Raw genomic sequence first — 9,969 nt, 5'->3', positions numbered from 1 at the left:
ACTCTCCATTATATGAGAATGCAACAAGATAGCCTTTTGCAGCCAAGAATAGGGTTCTCACTGATACCTAATTAGCTAGCACATTGATCTTGGTCTTCCCAGCCTCCAGAACTGTGAGAAACACCTGTTGTTTATAAACCACCTAGTCTATGTTACTTTTTTTATAACAGCTCAAACTAAGACAGAATATAAACTAGCAATGAACAAGTGGAACTTGAAAATAACACAATAGGCTAGCAGCAGAAAAGACCTTACACTTAGGTATAAATCTAACATAGTATGTACAGGATCTACCTGAGGAAATATACAGAGCTGATTAACAGAATCAAAGAACTAAATAAAGAGATTATCCATGTACATGGACAGGAAAACTCAATATTTATAAGGTGTCAGTTCTTCCCAAATTGACTTACAGTCGATATTCAATGCAATCCCAAACTAAATAGGCAAGTTATTCTATGGATATCAACAAATTGATCCTAAAGTTTATATAGATAGTCAAAAGATGCACAGTGGCAAACAAAATATTGAAAGAAATGAACAGAGTCAGAGGACTGATATTACTTGATTTCAAGGCTTCCTATAAATATACAGTAATGAAAACTGTGGTATTGGCAAACGGATACATAAATTGATCAAAGGAGCATAATGGAGAGCTCAGAAATGGACCCATACAAATAGTCAACTGATTGTTGACAAAGAAGCAAAGGCAATAGTATAGAGAAAAGGTAGTCTTTTCAACAGATGTGCTGAAGCAATTGGACATCAATCTTTCAAAAAAAATTACATCTAGACATAGGTTCCTTATTCCTTTCACAAAATTCAACTCACAATGAATAATCACTGATGTAAATGTGAAATGCATAACTATAAAATTCTTAGAAGATGACACAGGAGAAAATCTAGATGACCTTGGTTTCATGATGACTTTTTCTGACCAACACCAAAGGCAGTAATAATTTGGATTTCATTAAAATTAAAAACTTCTGTTCTGCAAAACACACTGGCGAGAGAATGAGAAAACAAGCCACAGGCTGGGATAAACTATTTGTAAAGCACATTTCTAAATGGACTGTTATCCAGAATATACAAAGAACACTCTCAGAGCACAACAATAAGAGAACAAAAAACATCATTTAAATATGGGAAGACTGGAATAAACATCTCACCAAAGAAGATACACAGATGGCAAATCAAGCATATGAAAATATGTTCTACATTTTCTATTGTTAGACAACTGAAAAGTAAAACAATGAGTTACCACTACGCATCTACTACAGTGGCCAAAATCTAAAACACACCGCCAAATGCTAGTCCGGATGCTGAGCAACAGGTACTATCATTTGCTGCTTCTGGGAATGCTAGAGCCACTTTGGAAGGCAATTTAACTGTTTCTTACAAAACTAAACATACTCTTACCATATAATCTAGCACTCACATTCCTTGGTATTTATACAATGAGCTGAAAACTTACGTCCATGTAAAACCCTGCACATGAATGTTTATGGGAATTTATGCATAACTGCCAAAACTTGGAAGCAACCAAGGTGTGTTTCAGTGGGTGAATTGTTAAATAATCTGTAACATATCCAGAAAATGGAATATTATTCATTGCTAAAAAATGACCTATCGAGCCAGGAAAAGACATGGAAGGACCTTAAAAGCATATTACTAGGTGAAAGACTCCAATCTGCAAAGGCTACATATTGTATGATTCTAAGTATATGACATTCTGGAAAAGTATGGACATGTTACAACATTTGGACTGGCAAAACACTTTCCCATGTAAACCAGCTAGCTGGTCAACCACTCTATTAATCTGACACATGAGCTAGGACCCAATCCTACCTGTGAGGAAACAAATGGGTGTTGCCCTCAGGCTGCTACATTCACGGAAATCTATTACAACAGTAGAAATTAATACACATAGAAACACGTTCAGGGGCGCCTGGGTGGCTCAGTCGTTAAGCGTCTGCCTTCGGCTCAGGACATGATCCCAGGGTCCTGGGATCGAGCCCCGCATCGGGCTCCCTGCTCAGCGGGAAGCCTGCTTCTCTCCCTCTCTCCCTCCTCCTGCTCATGTTCCCTCTCTCACTGTGTCTCTCTCTGTCAAATAAATAAAATCTTAAAAAAAAAAACTTCAGGGAAAAAGTATTTATTCTTTTTTAAGATTTTATTTATTTGAGAGAGAGAGGACAAGCAGGCTGAGGGCAGAGGGAGAGGGAGAAGCAGGTTCTCTGCTGAGCAGGGAGCCCAATGCGGGGCTGGATCCCAGGATCCTGGGATCATGACCTGAGCCGAAGGCAGATGCTTAACCGACTGAGCCACCCAGGCGCCCCCCCCCCCCAGGGAAAAATATTTAAACAGTGAATTATTCCACAGCTGTTACCATTTTGATCTTCACATGTAGCATTTTCTTCAGTTTTAATTTCTCCTTCTCTAGGTGTGGTTTGTATCTGATACTGGACCATAAAGGCACAAACAGTACACACACCCTGCATTAAGATTTTCTGTTCTAGGGTGCCTGGGTGGCTCAGTTGGTTAAGCAACTGCCTTCGGCTCAGGTCATGATCCCAGAGTCCCGGGATTGAGTCCCACATTGGGCTCCCTGCTCAGCGGGGAGTCTGCTTCTCCCTCTAACCCTACCCCCTCTTGCGCGCTCTCTCTCACTCTCTCTCTCAAATAAATAAATAAAATCTTAAAAAAAAAAAAAAAAAGATTTTCTGTTCTAGGTTCCACAGGTTTACATATGTGGTGTCGGTCTGGACTTACATCCAATCCAGTTGGTTTCCTGAATCAGTTATCAATGAAGGACACATTGTCACGTTAATAAAAAGAGATTTATCACATGCATTAAAATGCCACAGATTTTCCATGGAGATGATTAACTAATCATCTCTACTAAAACACTGCTTGTTTATACATTTGTAGAGTTGAATGCCCTGTATCACAGATTGCATGGAATGTGGATCAGTGATCATGTTGATTTTTGCACATGTGGATTATCTTGGTGGTTCTGAGACAAGGGGCTGCTGTACCACCATGGTGGCACTTTGGCTGTTGATGCCTAACTATTGCTATCAATGCAATAGTTGTGTTCCTCCGGATTCATAATGTGAAGGCTATTCCTCACTGGGATGTCAGTCTGGGGTGGGGTCTGTGGGGGTGATCAGATTTGGATGAAGTCTTGAGGGTGGAGCTTTCACATTAAGATGATGTGCCATGTAAGAAGAGACTAGAGCTCCCTCTCCCCAGCACGTGAGGATATGGCATGAAGATGGCTGTTTCCAAACCAGGAAGAGGACCATTGGGACACAGAAAATCTACTAGAAACTTGGATCTTGGATCCTCTAATGTGGAGGTGGTTCTCCTAACACAATAAAACTACCACACATAAACACTAGACAGCCAATTTAGTAGACAGTCCATACACAGATTCTCCCCACTGATACAATGATGTCTTCTCTGTTTTTATAAATCTACAATCCAGTTATGGTGGACACTGTGTTTAATTGCCTTGACTCTCGTTTTCTTATACTAGAGTTGCCACTCCTTTGTCCTTAGGATAATGACAGTTTTGAAGAATGCACTCATTGCAGAATGTCCTTCAGTATGGATTTGTCTGATTGTATCTGTCACCCTTAGACTCAGGTACCACATTCCAGCAGAACTTCCCAACACAGATAATGGTGGCACCCTCTTAGTGCATCACTTTGATGATACAAGTATTTTCTATTATTGTTGGAGGCTAAGACATGCACTAGGCCCTCCTGGCCCTGGGGGCAAGGATGGCAATTCTGGCATCTGGGCACAGGCTGTCAGGAAACGACTTATCTTGCTAGTGGCTGGACCTGAGGCCAGGGGTTGCAATGTGGAAGTTGGGTCCTGAAAGCGATTTGCTTTGCTTCTGGCCACATGCCAATCTCCCAGGCTACTCACGCCTTGCCCAGACACTGGTCCAGTTCTGCCATTCACATACCCCAACTCTGTAACATTGCCTGTTCTAGGAGAGGTGCTATCTGCCCAAACCAGCACCAGTCGGAGCCCAAAGGTCTGGAAAATACCACCCCTCCCAACACAGAATTGGCAGCTGCAACCTGGCCCCTCCAGCCTGAGCCCCTGAACCACCTGCCCAGATGCATTTGCTACCCAAGCCCAGATTTCAGCTCCAGGTGGAACCAGAACCTGTCCTGCTAACATGGGCTATCCCTTCATGGGTCCCTGACTGCCCCCAATTCCACCTTTTCCTTCCAGCAATCCCTTGTGCATGTGCACACATGGTGCTCAGCATCCCCAGTCCCCTCCAGTCCCTGAATGCTGTACCTCCTAAAATTTAGATGCCTCTGAGGGCAGCACCTGGTCCTGGAACTAGACTCCCAAAATAAATAAGATAAGGTATCCAGCAGTGCTTACTCCACTTAGGCCCTAACAGTGGACACCAAGGTTCTGGCCCCACATGTGCACTCTGACACATAGCTGTGGGCTTGGCCCTCAGCTGCACCCAGAGTCTGGCCCAGGTACATGCTACTTGATCACTTTGGGGTCTGGAGGCACTAACAGAGCACTGTCCTCCTGATTTCCTCAAAAATAACCGCCCAGCAGGTGCCTGGGTGGCTCAGTCATTAAGCATCTGCCTTGGGCTCAGGTCATGATCCCGGGGTCCTGGGATCGAGCCCCGCATAGGGCTCCCCGCTCTGCAGGAAGTCTGCTTCTCCCTTTCCCAATCCTCCTGCTTGTATTCCTGCTCTCAGTGTCTGTCAAATAAATAAAATCTTAAAAAAAAAAAAACAAAAAAAACCCACAAAAAAACTGCCCAGGTGGAGAACGTGTAGATCTAACCTGGCCTCTTCTCCAGGCAGGCTTCCTTAGACTCCTAACTTCTGCTGGGAAAGCTAGGGGTCACCCCACCTAACACTAAAGCCTGCAAAGGCGCATGGAGGTGGTAGCCACACCCACATGCAGGGCTCACATGCTCAGGCTTGCTCAAAGGCTAAGGATGCCACACCCCTCTGAAGACCAGCATCTGTGCTGCCCGTGAACCCCTGATGGGGTCCTCAGACCTTCCCTGTAGCAGCCCCTCCCTCCACAAAGGGGTCACCTGTCCTGGTTCAGTTCCTTCCTCATCATTTGCTGAATGCAAGAAAACCACAGTAGTGGTGTTGAGAAGGGACGGTAATCTGTTAAGAAGATCAAGAGTGCTCTCCTTGCTCTCTCTAGCTTAGTGCTGATGGAAGGGTATTGGGGGGATGCTGTGGAAAGGGCTCTGCAAGAGAAGCATCAGCACCACTAAGGACCCTGTTAAAAATAAAATTCACGGGACCACCTCAGAAGAAAGGCTGTTGGGGGGCGCCTGGGTGGCTCAGTTGGTTAAGCGACTGCCTTCGGCTCAGGTCATGATCCTGGAGTCCCGGGATCGAGTCCCACGTCGGGCTCCCTGCTCGGCAGGGAATCTGCCTCTCTCTCTGACCCTCCCCCTTCTCATGCTCTCTATCTCATTCTCTCTCTCAAATAAATAAATAAAATCTTTAAAAAAAAAATCTTTAAATTTCTTCATACGCTTAATAACACAGACCACCGGGGCGCCTGGGTGGCTCAGTCGGTTAAGCGACTGCCTTCGGCTCAGGTCATGATCCTGGAGTCCCGGGATCGAGTCCCGCATCGGGCTCCCTGCTCGGCGAGGAGCCTGCTTCTCCCTCTGACCCTCCCCCCTCTCATGCTCTCTCTCTATCTCATTCTCTCTCAAATAAATAAAATCTTTATTAAAAAAAAAAAAGAAAAATGGGGCGCCTGGGTGGCTCAGTCGGTTAAGCGACTGCCTTCGGCTCAGGTCATGATCCTGGAGTCCCGGGATCGAGTCCCGAGCAGGCAGCCTGCTTCTCCCTCTGACCCTCCCCCCTCTCGTGTGCTCTCTCTCTCTCATTCTCTCTCTCAAATAAATAAATAAAATCTTTAAAAAAAAAAAATAACAGACCGCGGAAGGGCGGATACCGAACCAAAACAAATCCGCAAAAGGGCAGTTTACTGGCCTCACAGGCGCCTCATTCCGGAGACACCCACCTGACGCGGAGCTTCCCCAGACTCCACCAGCAGCTACCAACGACCGAACTCACTTCCCAAATTACCCCATCCCCGCGCTCCCTAGCGGTCGCTAGGGACGCTTCAGGTTTGTCTTCACCTCGCAGCGTTTCCGGAAGTTCTGGACGCGGAGGCGGCTCTATGACGCACGTGGCCACGCCCGCCTCGGCGAGCTGGGCCCGAGAGGCTGAAGCGGCGGCGGCGGCCGAGCGCCGAAAGAGGAAACTGGAATCGACTGGGGGTATCTCCTGGCCTTTTCCGCCTTCTTGTTGGCTACAGCGCTGTAATGAGTAAGTCTTCAGAGGCGGGCCCTATGCAAGGCGCGCGTCGCCGGGTGGTTTTCTAGTTAGCCTCTGGGGAAGATGGCGGCGCCCGTGAGCCATTACAGACGAGCACCGTGGGGGCGGCCATCTTTGCAGGAAGTGCAGTTCCCGTCGGTGGGGAAGACCTTGGGGGCTAAGGACAAGGGGAGCCTTCGACAGCCTTCGAGGTTTGTAGGAGCCAAGGCGTTAGAGGGGTGGCGGTCAGACCATGGACGAAATAAGGGAGACTTGAGTTCTGGTGAGATTTGAGAGTGGGGCGGAGTGGAGGTAAGAACGGGTAGCGCAGTTCTGGATTAGGTAGGTCGGAGGCCTGTCCAAAGGGCCGACTGATGGTGGAGGGCGGGGCTGCGAAAATAGATCTCCTCAGGGACCTGGTAGGGGGCTACCTCTGGTAGGGAAGGGAGGGGGTGAGGCTTCAGATATACTCAAGTGTTTCCCCAAAATACCCGGGCACTTGAGAGTGATCAAATGATCTTTTATGCTACTACCTTTTTTTTTTTTTTAACATTTTATTTATTTGACAGAGACACAGCGAGAGAGGGAACACAAGCAGGGGGAGTGAGAGAGGGAGAAGCAGGGAACCTGATGGGGGGCTCGATCCCAGAATCCTGGGATCATGAACAAGCCGAAGGCTGACGCTTAACGACTGAGCCACCTAGGCACCGCTACGCTACTATCTTGTTTGGCATCATTTCCAAGTAAAATAAAGACCACACTTAAGAAATATTAGCCATTATTTTATGCAGGCAAAAGAGGTGGGGGTAGTGAAGAATATAATCTATACATCTTCTCCCCCCCCCCCGGGTAATTTAGAATTATCTATACAGTTTAAATTTTTCATTCTCGTTGACCTAGAAATTCTAATGGTAAGAATCTTTGTTAAAAACTCTCTTTAGAACAAAGAATCCAATCAAGAAATGGGCAGAAGACATGAACAGACATTTTCCCAAAGAAGACATCCAAATGGCCAACAGACACATGAAAAAGTGCTCAATATCGCTCGGCATCAGGGAAATCTAAATCAAAACCTCAATGAGATACCACCTCACACCAGTCAGAATGGCTAAAATTAACAAGTCAGGAAATGACACATGTTGATGAGGATGCGGAGAAAGGGGAACCCTCCTACACCGTTGGTGGGAATGCAAGCTGGTGCAGCCACTCTGGAAAACAGTATGGAGGTTCCTCAAAAAGTTGAAAATAGAGCTACCATATGATCCAGCAATTGCACTACTGGATATTTACCCCAAAGATACAAATGTAGGGATCCAAAGGGGTGTGTGCACCCTGATATTTATAGCAGCAGTGTCCACAATAGCCAAACTGGAAAGAGCCAAGATGTCCATCGACAGATGAATGGATAAAGAAGAAATGGTATATATATACAATGGAATATTATGCAGCCATCAAAAGGAATGAGATCTTGCCATTTGCAACAACGTGGATGGAACTGGAGGGTGTTATGCTGAGCGAAATAAGTCAATCAGAGAAAGACATGTATCATATGACCTCACTGATATGAGGAATTCTTAATCTCAGGAAACAAACTGAGGGTTGCTGGAGTGGGGGGTGGGATGGGAGGGATGGGGTGACTGGGTGATAGACACTGGGGAGGGTATGTGCTCTGGTAAGCGCTGTGAATTGTGCAAGACTGTTGAGTCCCAGATCTGTACCTCTGAAACAAATAATGCAATATATGTTAAGAGAGAAAAAAAAAGAAGGTAGCAGGAGGGGAAGAATGAAGGGGGGGGAAATCGGAGGGGTAGACGAACCATGAGAGACGATGGACTCTGAAAAACAAACTGAGGGTTCTAGAGGGGAGGGGGGTGGGAGGTTGGGTTAGCCTGGTGATGGGTATTGAGGAGGGCACGTTCTGCATGGAGCACTGGGTGTTATGCACAAACAATGAATCATGGAACACTACATCAAAAACTAATGATGTAATGTATGGGGATTAACGTAAGAATAAAAAAATTAAAAAAAAAACTCTCTTTAGGGGGCACCTTGGTGGCTCAGTTGGTTAAGCAACTGCCTTCAGCTCAGGTCATGATCCTGGAGTCCTGGGATCGAGTCCTGCATCGGGCTCCCTACTCAGCAAGGAGTCTGCTTCTCCCTCTGACCCTCCCCCCTCTCTCTATCTCATTCTCTCTCTCAAATAAATAAATAAAATCTTAAAAAAAAAAAAACCTCTATAGGGGTACCTGGGTGGTTCAGTTGGTTGAACACAGACTTGATTTTGGCTCAGATCATGATCTCAGGGTTGTAAGACTGAGCCCACTCAGGCTCACACTCAGCGGGGAGTTGCTTGAGATTCTCTCTCTCCCTTTCCACCTGCCCGCCCCCCATGTGCTCTCTCTCACTCGGGCTCTCTCTAAAATAAATAAATCTTAAAAGGACGCCTGGGTGGCTCAGTTGGTTAAGCGACTGCCTTCGGCTCAGGTCATGATCCTAGAGTCCCGGGATCGAGTCCCGCATCGGGCTCCCTGCTCGGCGGGGAGTCTGCTTCTCCCTCTGACCCTCCCCCTCTCATGCTCTCTGTCTCCCATTCTCTCTCAGATAAATAAATAAAATCTTTAAAAAAAAAAAAAAAAGGCTGTTGGATTTCTGGGATTCTGCAGAATAGGCCACAGGTATGTGTTATCCTTCAAGTAAGGGGAGGTATGACTTTGAAAGGGGTTCAGAGATCCTGAGGGCTGCCATGGTCACCATGTGCCAGGCTGCCATTGCCCTGGGCTTTGGGGACAGGGCTGCTGCACAGGGCAGTGGGAGGAGACATGCAACCCAGACTGTCGGGGGATCACTGATGCTCCCGTGGGTCCGGGCAGACAGGGTTGCCATCGCTGTGGACCCAGAAGACAGAACATCCAGCAAAGAGGGTAACAGTTGACCCCTACAATGTAATGGAATTTGCCAGGCTTTCTAGGGCCACACAACTTGCTGCTGCTTCTCAATTTCTCCTTTTGGAATGGGAACGTCTATCTATGCCTATGCCTGTCCCACCACGGTTTTTTGGAAGCAGGGAATTCGTCTCTTTCAAAGGATGACAGCTGGATGGGTAGATGAATCACATCTGGAGTCATACCCACACTTGATCTGGAAGAGATTCAGGCCTTTCACTTGATGCTGGAAAGGGTTAAGACTTCAGGGCTGTCAGGATTGGAGTAAAGGTATTGTAAAAGTGAGAACAATGTAAGTTTTGGAAGCCCACCAAGTGTTATGGGTTAAATGGTGTCCGCTCACCAAATTCATGTGTAATGAAAGATAATCCCCAGAACTTCACAATAAGAATGTATTGGGAGAAAGGACCTTTGAAGGAGTGATTAAATTTAAATTGGGCCAACTGGGCGATCCTTAAACCAATATGACTGGTATCCCTATGATAAAAGGGAATTTGGACATACAGAGAAACACCTGAATCTGCTTGGACCCAGAGGAAAAACCTTGGAGGAAAAAGTGAAAAGGTAGCCACCTGCAAGCCAAAGAGGGAGACCTCAGAAGAAACCAAACCTGTCCTCACTTTGACCTGCAATTTAGCCTGCGGCATCCCACAGAGAAACACTGGGAAAGCATC

Source organism: Mirounga leonina, unplaced genomic scaffold (genome assembly GCF_011800145.1).
Source record: "Mirounga leonina isolate KUSES-001 unplaced genomic scaffold, KU_Mleo_1.0 Mir_376, whole genome shotgun sequence".
Taxonomy (NCBI): domain Eukaryota; kingdom Metazoa; phylum Chordata; class Mammalia; order Carnivora; family Phocidae; genus Mirounga; species Mirounga leonina.
The sequence above is the reverse complement of the archived record's forward strand: the minus strand, read 5'-3'. Positions refer to the sequence as shown.